We start from the raw sequence: 12,928 nt of genomic DNA on the forward strand, positions 1-12,928 counted from the left end.
GGAAAAATTTTGTTTGTACATTCACTCATTAATTAATATTAATTTTTTAATTTTTGCCATGCCGCTGGCTGGAAGGAAATCAAAAATTGCTTGATAGGGGTTGATTAGGGGTAAATTCGATAGGAAATCGTTTGTACATCATGAATTTCATTTTGTTTCGTTTGTACATTCATTATTACTCAATTAATTGCAAATAAACAATTTTGATTGATTCCCCCACCTCCGACCAGCTGCTCTCAATGGTTCCTGTGNCATTTGCAACATGTGTGGACATATATGTTTGTCACCAGTAATCACATTGGGATATGTCAAGGCATCGAGGATTCTAACCTCTCCAAGAATGTTATGATGAGTTTATTGTTGAATAACGTGGGGATAATCTTCAAATGACAGTATTTACGATTATTTGAAAATTTGTGATAAGGCTGTGTATGATTAATCGACGTGAGTGATCATCAGATAATAAGTTTTAAGAAGACTTTCGACAATAGTGTCGACGAGAGTGTGGGTTTTTTTTTTGACAAGTTCTGTCAAATGGCACTGAAGGACAGCAATCAGGGCCAGCAGAATATGAATATTGGTGATGACCTCCTGAGAGACAAGGATCGGTCGATGTTCAGCCAGAAGCTGACAAATTGGGCAGTGAAGAATTGGAAGAGCCTGAAGCACAGTTATCGATGATCTATTGATTGTTCTACGAGACGAGGGGGATTTGGACCTTCCTGGGACCGCTGGAGCCCTACTTGGACATGGGCCGGGGTCCTCAGGGCCCCTTCAAGTGCACAAAGTTCCGTACGATTTTCGAAATGAGGGGGAATTGGAGAGGATCGACATTTGGATCAAGAAAGAGGGGTCCAGTGAGCCCATGTGGGCTAACGAGGATAATGATTCTTCAGAGCCATTACAGAGGCAAATTCAATGGGAGCTCGAGTCTGTCAGAGGCTCATGGACGCTTTTGGACGTGGATACTTCCAGGAACTTTGATGAATGCATTGCAGATGATCCAAAAAAGGAAATTTCGACGGTAAGAGGGGTTTTAAGGCGTTTTGAGGGTTTTTTTAAAAAAGTGATTTGAGGGTTGCGGGAAGAGGGTTTTTTTTTTCATGGAGTGGCAAATAAGAGGTTACTAGGGTGAGGGTTGGCTCTGAGGGAAAATGTCAAGAAATGTTTTATGTGGCGAATTTTGTGAGCTACAAAAAAGTCTCCTATTTTTTTCGTACATCTCGTAATTTTGGAGGTATTTGGAAAATTAGGAAGATTTAGGAAAGAATGTTAAGAAGCATTTTTTGTAGGCCGTGAAATTCTCTACAAAAAAGTTTTATTGGAATTTTTTTCTCAACCCCTTTGTTCTCAAGATATTGGCGAAATAGTAAGAATCAAATAAAATGAGTCTTGTAAATTTAAAGATGAGTTTGTGATTCTCTTTTTTGTGGAGAAGCATGAGAGCAATATTATATCAGCAAAAACTATTTAATGTAAATGAGATTAATTTTCTTTTCCCATTTGATCTTTCAATTGTCCTAATTATGTGTTTTGCTTTCACCTAAATCATTGATGTTTTTTTTGTTTATGTTTTGGAGGTGCTTCACTGAGTAACAGCATTGGCTGTATATTATCAGCATTATGGAGGAAAGATGTACAAATGCAAATGAGCTTGTGAAAAAAAGATCAGAGGACTCAAGCAAACGAAACTTTGGGGATACAAATACCTTCAGATATGCCAAAGGTAAAAATCATCATTATTGAACCTATTCAACATTCATTTTTTCTCATCATTGCATTGTAGGCTAATCTTCAAGGGAGACTCAAGGCAAATAAAAACGAAGAGGACACCTAGTTCTGGGTGTTTTTTTGCTACTCATCTGAATCTGAAATGGTGGACACGAGTGCTACACTCACGAGATCGATTTATTAGATCGCTTTTACACACAATTAGTTGAATTATTTCAATTGGACAACATAATAGTTTGTATTTTAACCAAGATTGAAGTTTTTCCATTAGTGAAAGAATGTATTAGAAGTTCAAATAAATTAAATATGATGGATAATTAATGGTTTTACCTAAAAAAAAACTACTGATTTTAGGAAAGTCTGTATACATTTTATTCAAGATAAAAGTCTTCAATAACTCCTTTCAATGTTACTTATTAGCAAATAATCATACAAGAAACACAATGAGTGAGATAAAATATGACAAATTTTCATCTTTGAATCATTAATCTAAGGACGTTTTATCCTTGCTGCATTTTTTCCTCCAACAAATAACCATTAGTAATAACTCTATTATTACACATAAACTCTTGATAAATTACAAACTTTGGCAAGATAGAGCACCGCGAAATTTCGAGAATACTGTTCGTTACGTTTCATACTCATTCATAATATAAATAGCACAATCGGGTTGTATTTTAGGGTTTCCTCTCAATGGCTGGACTTTACTGAGAAGCCCGTTATGTATCTCCCAGCTTCCAGACTTTCGACGACAATAGGCAAGGAAGTGATCACCCTTTGCATCATAATGAATTATTCCAACCAATCTGAAAATGATTATTATTGCAATCAATAGTTTTATTTAATCAATTCTCAATCATTTTCAATGTTGAATGAGTCAATGATAAACGACATCATACCTGTATTCACGATTGAATTTCAATGCTAGAGGCACGTCATAAAGTTGACAAGTCTGAGCAGAATCCTTAAATGATTCTCTCAGATCAAGCTCCAAGAAAACATGGACATTGGAAACATTTTCCTCGTATTTGGATGCCCCGCAAGAACATTGGATGTTCCAAAGCTTCGGGTAATATTCCAATGTGTTCTGTAGGCGACTGTATCCATAGCGTTTAGTTGAATGAATGGCAGGGGCCCAGGAACTTATTTTCCTCTGTGTATCCTCACACTGTGGGTTCGGGCAGCGGGTACTTCTTATTACACTAGGGTCATCACGCATCAACCTGGACCAATACGAGATTGGACTTCCATGAGCATTAATTGTCTTCACAAACTCCGAGCTCAGAACTTCTTCGTTGGCCTTTGGAGGAAAGAGTGGGAGCAAGAGCTGTGCTCGTTTGGTGTAGATTTCTTTACACGGTCCCTTGTCTCTAAAACTCAAAATAAATTCAGCCAAAGGGCTCGTCGACTGTTCCAGGAATAGCTGATAAAATTTATCGTCCAACGCAGCCACGTAAATGACTTGCACAAGTGAATCGAATGGACATGAGTTCTTAACGACGTATGTCTTACGATCAATCACTACAGATCCGCAGGATCCAGCGTGTGGCAGCAAATGTGGTGACGTTTTTACGTTTCTCGTCCTGGGATCACGGTACAGAATTTCTGGACAGTCGCGAAAGAATTTAGCACGAGATTGTTTCACTTTTGTTGCAGCATTCAGTGGAGGTATATTGATATAATCATGTTCTAATGAAACATTCTTGAAGTCCTCTTTGGTCAGTATGGAGTGAATGTGCTGATGAATTTGGTCGCTGTCAGCTGTTGTGGAATTAATGACAGTTCCGGAACAACTATTGAATTTCCTACTGTCCAATTCGACACTGGGCCCCTCATCCATCCTCGAAGAGCTGAATATCGGAGGATAATCTATGAGTGCCTCACTGTCGATATCCAGGTCATTTGGTGGAATTTCCTTGTCGATTACATTATCATAAACTTTTTGTGGTTTACCAGATTCTTCTTCTTTTTCACTGTGACTTGGGATTGGTTTTGTACAGTCACCTAGATGCCGATCCTCATCTATATTCCTATTCGAAGTACTCGAACTGTTATCATCCTTATGTTGAACTGGCTCATCAGTCGTTTTATTCTGTCTAGAGTTTTTTTCTCCACTGTCATTCTGGTATTTCGGATCTTTATGCTCATTCTTATCGTTATCTTTGTTTCTGTTCAAAAAATAAAAGGGTTCGCCTTTTTTTCGCCAATTCTCTCTACAAAAAAAATCATCTTCACTCACAGTACTATGTAAACTGATTCCACCTTTTGTACATTCATCATCAATCGTCTCGTCCCAAAAATCTCTCTTTTTTTCTTCTGAAACAAAATCTCTCTCTGTTTCTTCTGAAACAAAATCTCTTTCTGTTTCTCCTGAAACAAAATCTCTCATTGTCTCTTCTGAAATACCATCTCTCTTTTTTTCTTCGGAATTTTCTCTCGCTTCTTCAATTACAAGCCCATCGTGACAATCCTGGATATGCCTTCTCTTTCTTGCAATTTTTTTCTCAGGGGTAATTCCTCCAGCATCATTCTTTCTTTTTGAAGAAAGATCTTTGACTGCAGGACTGGAAACGTACTTATCTTGGTTCAGAAAATGTTTCAAGTTCGAGTTAAAGTTTATTTGTTCTCCCATCAAGGATTTGAGGTGAATCACAAGGAAATTATCCACGCGCTGAGGCAATCCATATTGTTTGAAGACCTTGTCCTTGAGAATACTAAAATTAGCTTCTGAGGAACTTGAACTATGATGACCCATATAAAATGGGTTGCCAACTGCAGTCCACAACAAAAATTCTCTTTCAACACGTCTCAAATCCTTGATGAGTCCTGGCAAATAATAAGCATTTAATTCACTACCTTCTGAAGTTACTGCTCGAGCATTAGCAATGATTCCATCAATAAAACCTGTAATTTCAGGACTTTCGCGTTCTTCTTCGATCGTTACCTCAGGATCGTAATCTTCAAGTTTTTGCATAGCCTTGAAATCCATAAATCCCTCTTCATCAAGAGGGCGAGCTGCCATGAATTTCTGCAGTTGCACACGAGCATCCTGAACACTTGCAGCATAAGGTGAGGTCAATTGGGAATCCTCATGGCTCTGGAGAGCTACCAAACAGGTTAAATAGAATAATAGCTTGAAGTCCTCTAGCGTTTGACAATCGACCATCAAAGCCAAAGCTCTAATAAAAAAATCTTTCACTGCTGATAATTGCAGATTGTTGAAGATATCCCATCTGCTTGCAGCGTGGATGAAGTGAGCCACGTCCGTGAACAAAAATGTCTCCACTGTTTTAGGTGTAAGTGTCTTCGAATCAACAGCAATAAATAATTTCTCTAGGTATTGGTTTGTTGTACACCCATTGAAGATTATTGATTCAGCTAGGAGAAGTGTCTTTGAATTATCCGATATACACCGCTTTGGTTTGACCTTAGCTCGTCGTACAAATGCACCAAGCATCAGCACAACAACTTCCGACTCCTGACATTCCGATATCATTTGAAATACTGAGAGTATGGTCTTCGAGAAATTTATCACTATTGAGAATAAAAATATATGTCCACTTTTCAATCCCATGGGCCGATCCAATTTTCGAATCATACTCCCAGATGAATCAATAGTAATAACAGATTTTTGTCTGTTGATCCGACAATACTGTCTGTATGAAGCAATCTGCTCCTCTGTACCATAAACCGTGAAATATGGGCAAGCAGATACATGGGTGATGGTCCTAAAATATGGCTTTTGGAATTGGAGCTCTTCGATTACGTGGATTGGGTCTTTCTTCTCTCTTTTTCCCAATCCCAAGTCCTCTCGAACAAAATCCTGCTTAGCATGACGAATGACATCTAGTGAAGGAACAGTTGGTCCCACCGGCTGTCCTTGTTTCGTGGTTTCACGTACTATATTATTTCTAGTGTTGTAGCAGCCTTCAGCTTGAGCTCTCATCCCGATCATCTTCCTCTTTTCACCATTGCATGGACGAGTGACAGGTGCATGTTTTGTACGATACGTATCCTTAGTTCTAATGACCAGCGTCAACTGACCGGTGATAGGACAGGGTTCATTATCTGCAATGCCTATAAATCGATTGGCGCACGTGTGATCACGACAATGTCCAACAATTTTTATGAAATATTTCCTGCTAGATGATGTATAAACCTCTCCTCGTTTGAAGGTAAATGCACATGGCATTCCATATTCCTGATAAAATAAATCGCTGATAACATTCGTCCATACGTGTGGCTTCAAGGTGTGGGTGCTCCTTGATTTCTTCAACTCAATGGGTTTGATCTGATTCCATACCTCTGGCGTTAAGGTTAACCTGAATGTTGCTTCATTTTCATCCACTTCGGAATCTGTTTCCTCCTGGTACGACCTCTCATCCCGTGACTCATTTACGGTCTCGTCAATAGTTGGAGCGGGTTTAGAAGGGGCTAAGTTGATACTCTTATTCTGTCGAGCAATAGTTAAAATTTTACGTCTATCGTCCGTTACATTTGTATACCAAGTGAGAGGTTTCCATTTCTGGTTACAATAGTTTGTGCTCATTTCTTTCCACACTTGGGCAGTGCTGATGGGGAAGACATTTGTTCGAAAATAATCTATGTTGGCTTCAATTGCCTGAACTGCCTCTTGCACTGTCACACAACTCTCCCGTGGCATGATGCAACTCAGTCTTTGGATACCTGAAAATAATAACCCCCAGTTTATAATAAAGTCACCTTCATGGTTGACATCAAATTCAAGCCATCATTACCAAAAAAAAATAGCTCACCAAAGTTTATAAGCTAACAACTCCCTACAAAATGAGAACGATCATGACGATGTGAATGAAAACACAGACCACATGCTAACTGATGAACCAACACACTCATTCCCTCGTTCCGTTGTCTAGTGTTGCGCCCCTCTGTTTAAGCTATACTCTTTGAAAATACCATGACGAAAATCTCGTAATTGTAAATCACTAATTACATACCAATAAATGATTAAAATCTCAGTATATCTCAGTTACTACTTTCAATAAGATTTTCGTCGACCGATAGTCTGTTTTGGTAATGATGGAATCATTTTTACCACTGTACACAGTCGGAGCGACTTGGGTAATTTCAATTATTTTTTTTCCGTCCCGGCGGGCGCAAAGTTACATTTCCCTCCCGCTTCGCGGGAGGGAACTCTGACTTTGCGCCTACGCCAAGACGGAAAATCGCGTTCTAACCACGGGAAGTAAAATAAAGGACCCTCAGCCGCGTGCTTACCAACCTCGCCTTCGGCTCGGCTAGTAATTGCACTGGCGGCTGAGGATCATTTATTTTCCCTCCCTAGGTTAGAAATATACTATTTCAGGCCTTGGAAGCCTTCAATATGTTAAGGTACATTTTATCAACATTTTTATTCAGACAATAGCGAAAAATTGACGCTTATTTAATTTTCACACATTTAACTTGCGATTTTTTACGGTTATTTATATTTTTTGATCATTTGAGGTTAAAACTATTTTTGACATTTCTATCATGGAAAAACCAAATTACACACCCCATGCGAATGAAAATCGTCGTCGATTCTTCTTTAAATGTTAGCTAAGTTATGAAATATGAAGTTATAACACTACAATCCACTCTTATATTCAATTATTTATTAAAACTGGCAAACAATGCTTGAGTAATTATGAATTGTCGTCCAATGATATTATATCCAATGACACAAATGAAGGGACGGTTTTAATATTTATGTATAGGACTAGAAAATGTGAGGCAATGTAATGAGTAGTGCTATTGAATTCTTCAGATTAAGAGGGGAAAACATTTATTGAATATTTAAATGCCACATGAAATTCCCATGCTAATACAAGATCTCATTATACTGGAATATTGCTAATGAGCAGAAATGCAACTAGATAATTTCACTTACAGTTATTCAAGTTGCATGGATTTACTCCCATCATCACTATAAACATCAATAGATACTGCTTACAACCATAAATTATCAAACTGACCTGCAATGTGAACATTTGAGACCCTTCAAATCAAATAGAACCAGATTATTTCAGGAAAAGCTCTCGATAAAACTCACCTTCAAAATTTGAACTGATTTTTGTCTTTTTTTCCAGTTCATCATGAGAGCTTTGACTTCGCCTATATTGGTACAACAGGTACGATTATGGCCCATGGTCCTTGCAATTCCCTCCGGTGGTAGAATTTTCTTTGACGTATACTCCTGTAAAATTTAGTCCAACATTTATTCTGATCAACTGGGGAATAATTATTCTAATGGTCGATTGCCCATTTGCAATTCATGATTCCACTCTCGAGGAGTGGTTAAAACATTTCTCAAAAAACTCACTTGACTTTCAGTCCCAAAATTCGTTTGAGAATCACCGACCATGTTTTCTTCAACTGCAATACAAGTGTTCTGATTTATAAGGATATATGTATATAAACACCGTCTAGGGAACTTCAGTATCCTTACCTCCGAGAGAGCTATCGAAGAAACTGTCAAGAAAATAGGAAAAAGTTAACAAACACGTGTAATATCGAGAAAACGGGAAGCAACTAGATTCTTCCCATATGACAGCATACTCTTCAAAAACTCGTGACATTTTCGCACGAAGAATACAAATTTTTCAAAAAATGAAATATATGATTTTATGATGAATATTATAAAATTAATGAATCTGGGATGGTTATTACTCCAAAAATGCAATACAGCATGCCTGCTCGACTGTGCTCCGAAATGAACATGGCGTCTATAGCCCTCTCCTTGAGCCACACTTTGCTTAACCCCCACTCCATCACCATTCACAGGCGTACTTTTTCAGGTGTGATCATAGGTAAAGTCAATGGAGATGTCTTTAATGAGAGCTAATGAGCCGTTCATTACAACTAAAAAAGTTCGTAAATAGTGAATTCTATGTTTTCGTTGGTAATCCATTGATTTATAGTTGATTGAGTGCAGATGAAAAATTAAAATTCACTCATATACCGTTCTGTACCATGGTTTCTATACATATCTATTTCCGAACATAATGCGATTGAATATTGGTTGATTAAACATACTTTTAGATGTACAAAAAGTGAAAGCCAAGTTTGTGTAACTAAAAATTCCACTTGTAGAAGTGAATTTACAATCACAAATTACCGATAGGGATTCCCAGTCTGATTTCAATGGAACTCATGTTATAAATTATTGATGAATTTTAATAACAAAATAATCCAAAATGAATGATGCTGAATTGTGTTGACTTTAGTTTGGAAAATTCTGACTTTCTCCCCAAGTCTCTCGTTCCTAAGGTGGAATCACAATTGCCTGAAATATTAATTTAATTGGGTGGAATGAAAACTTTTAACTCATTGTCATGAGAGAAAAAACTCCTTTTTGTATATTTGTATGTAACTGAATTATTTATGATCCAAAAAAATGATCCTATATATGCAACGTTCATTTACATCATCATTTTTCCTATAGACTTCGTAGATTCTTTCTGTTTTTAATTTATTTATAAATTATGAGTCGGAAAAAAAGCACTGTAACACTTTAGAACTAGGTGTCCTCTTCCTTTTTGTTTGCCTTGCGGTCTCCCAGCTTCCTTTCAGATTTCCCTGTAATGCAATTATGAGAAAAGAAATTTTGAATAGGTTCAATAATGATGATTTTTACCTTTGGCATATCTGAAGGTATTTATATCCCCAAAGTTTTGTTTCTTGACTCCTCTGATCTTTTATTCCACGAGCGATGTACTGAATTTATACGTCTTTTCTCCATAATCCTGATAATATACTGCCAATGCTGTTACTCAGTGATGCAGCAAAACCTAAACAAAAAACATCAATCATTTGTGTGAAAACAAGACACATAATTAGGACAATTGAAAGATCAAATGCGAAAAGGAAATTAATCTCATTTACATTAAATAGTTATTTGCTGGCCTAGTCTAGCTCTCATGCTTCTCCACAAAAAAGACAATCACAAACTCATCTTCAAATTAACATGACTCATTTTATTTGATTCCTACTATTTCGCGAATATCTTGAGCACAAAGGGGTTGAGCAAAAAATATCAATAAACCTTTTTTGTAGAGAATTTCACGGCCTCCAAAAAAGGTTTCTTAACATAATCCCCTAAAATCCACTAGTTACAGAGATATTTCCCAAATATCTCCCCGCCCCCTCCCCAAATCATGACAACTCATCTCATCTTCCTATTTTCCATTTTCCCCTTCTCCTAATTATCCAAATATCTCCAAAATCACGAGATGTACGAAAAAAAAACAGGAGATCTTTTTTTTAGCTCACAAAGTGCCCACCAAAAAACGTCTGTTTGGTGAGGAACTAGTTTTAGGGTGGATGTGGGATGAAAATGTGGAGGGAGATGTTGGGAAAATTATGGTAGGCGGTTTATTAAAAAATCTCAATATATTTTCGTGGGATCGAACCACTTGTCACTATTGCCTTACACTCTTTGGTATAATTAATGTTGAATGTCTAATTTTCACTGATAATTGTCTTTTCATTTTATCTCGTTGAGTCACTGAAATTATACTGAACTTAATCAACAAGTTGGTGTACTGAACAAAGATATTAAATTTAGAATACTGATTGACTGAATACTTTAGATCATTATCGTAACGATACTTCTACACTACTGACTCTTCCGGGTGCCGCGCTGACCTGTGTCCGTTGACCCGAAAGTTCACGGAGATTTTCGGAGATGGCCGAGTTAGTCGACCGTGACCAATATGGAGATTTAGGCTGTATTTCGAACAACGTCTCTTGACATTTTCCCTCAAAGCCACCCCTTACCCCAATAACCGCTTATTTGCCAATGCCTGAAAAACACCCTCTTCCCTCAACCCCCAAATCACCTTTAAAAAATCCTCAAAACGCCTTACCATCGTAATTTATTGTTCCGGATTATCCGCTGTGGATTCATCAAAGTTCCTGAAAGTATCCACGTACAAAAGCGGCAGTTTGACCCCCAGAACTTCTTTGTTATCCATAAGACTCGTCACAAGTGGCCATGAGCCTCTGACAGACTCGAGCTCCCATTGAATTTGCCTTTGTAATGGCTCTGAAGAATCATTATCCTCGTTAGCCCACATGGGCTCACTGGACCCCTCTTTCTTGATCCAAATGTCAATCCTCTCCAATTCCCCCTCATTTCGAAAATCGTACGGAACTTTGTGCACTTGAAGGGGCCCTGAGGACCCCGGCCCATGTCCAAGTAGGGCTCCAGCGGTCCCAGGAAGGTCCAAATCCCCCTCGTCTCGTAGAACAATCAATAGATCATCGATAACTGTGCTTCAGGCTCTTCCAATTCTTCACTGCCCAATTTGTCAGCTTCTGGCTGAACATCGACCGATCCTTGTCTCTCAGGAGGTCATCACCAATATTCATATTCTGCTGGCCCTGATTGCTGTCCTTCAGTGCCATTTGACAGAACTTGTCAAAAAAAANCAAGCAATTTTTGATTTCCTTCCGGCCAGCGTCATGGCAAAAATTAAAAAATTGATATTAATTAATGAGTGAATGTACAAACAAAATTTTTCATAGTACAATCATGTACTAACGATGTACAATCGAGTACATAAGGTGGTTTTTATAATTAGTGACCTATTCCGGCTAAGTACCTGGGGGTGGATAATTTCGGATGGCAGTTGATGTCCTCCTCGTCCTCAACATGTTCTTAATGTTTTTCAGGTGATTCTTTTGCTGGCTAATTAATATTAAGGAATGAAACACAGAGGGTGTGACGGAGAATTAAATTCCCCATCAATCGATCCCCGTCGCATCCCTTAATCTCTGTAACAAAAAAATACAAACTACGACAAAGTCATGGGCCAGTGAGAAAAATAATTTTTCGTGAGAAGACCCGGTAAACCGCAATTCTAACCTCGCTTCGCTCGGTTTGATCGCGGTTTACGGGCCTTCTGATGAAAAATTGCATTCATCGCACGGTCCAAAAGTATTTTCTGACGAATGTGGCTTTGTATAATCACATTCGTCAGAAAATACTTTGTGGACCTTGTGATGAAAATAACTATTTTAGTGAAGTGAATAATACCAGTGACGACGCAGCAAGTACGTCAGCACAAATAGTTGAATTTTACCTTGTGACACATTCTACTTTATTTTTTCATCCTAGATCGGTCCGTTAATTTAGAATTTATAATTTATCATTTCCCTCTTTTCAATTTTGTTTATTTGGTCTTTCTTTAGTAGGGGGGGGGGCTTCCCCCCCCCAACTGCCACCCCCCACCTGGGCCAGCGGCCCCTGGACCCCGCTCTTCCCCCCCCGCACACCCGCGGGCTTTCAAGACAAAAAATAGTATGTCCCACTCGGTCCGTAGTGTCGTTTTGCGATTTGTGTGAGTCAGCAGCACTCATCGCAAACCTCCACTTACGGGCCTTGTGACACAAATAACTATTCTTCTCGGCGCACAGTGACTCCCGGTAATTAAAAATTCACTTCTCCCCTCCTAATTGAGATTAAGGGATGAAAAAAGGACAGTTCGACGGAGAATTACATTCTCCATTAATTAACCCTCTTTCATCCCTTAATCTTTGTAACAAAAAAGTAAAAACTGCCATGAAAGTCAGGGGCCAGTAAGAAAAATAATTGTTTTGCGGCGCACAGTGACTCCCGGTAATTAAAAATTCACTTCTCCCCTCCTAATTGAGATTAAGGGATGAAAAAAGAGCATTTCGACGGAGAATTAATTTTTCCATTAATTAACCCTCTTTCATCCCTTAATCTTTGTAACAAAAAAGTAAAAACTGCCATGAAAGTCAGGGGCCAGTAAGAAAAATAATTGTTTTGCGGCGCACAGTGACTCCCGGTAATTAAAAATTCACTTCTCCCTTCCTAATTGAGATTAAGGGATGAAAAAGTGTTATTTAATGGAGAATGTAATTCTCCGTCGAACTGCCCTTTTCTCATCCCTTAATCTCAATTAGGAGGGGAGAAGTGAATTTTTAATTACCGGGAGTCACTGTGCGCCGCAAAACAATTATTTTTCTTACTGGCCCCTGACTTTCATGGCGATTTTTATTTTTTTGTTACAAAGATTAAGGGATGAAAAAAGGGCAGTTCGACGGAGAATTACATTCTCCATTAAATAACACTTTTTCATCCCTTAATCTTTGTAACAAAAAAATAAAAATCGCCATGAAAGTCAGGGGCCAGTAAGAAAAATAATTGTTT

General features: G+C 38.2%; 1 long non-coding RNA gene across 1 annotated transcript; it reads right to left on the reverse strand.

Moving 5' to 3' along the window:
- Positions 1 to 9,075: 9,075 nt before the first annotated feature.
- Positions 9,076 to 11,434, reverse strand: LOC107041959. Its single transcript, XR_003783112.1, has 3 exons — positions 11,355 to 11,434; positions 9,386 to 9,539; positions 9,076 to 9,327 (listed from the first exon to the last, which is right to left on the reverse strand). It is a non-coding gene; the product is annotated as an uncharacterized LOC107041959 (long non-coding RNA).
- Between the last annotated feature and the right edge of the window lie 1,494 nt (positions 11,435 to 12,928).

This window comes from Diachasma alloeum, unplaced genomic scaffold (genome assembly GCF_001412515.2).
Source record: "Diachasma alloeum isolate Michigan unplaced genomic scaffold, Dall2.0 Dall_scaffold_00395, whole genome shotgun sequence".
Lineage (NCBI taxonomy): Eukaryota > Metazoa > Arthropoda > Insecta > Hymenoptera > Braconidae > Diachasma > Diachasma alloeum.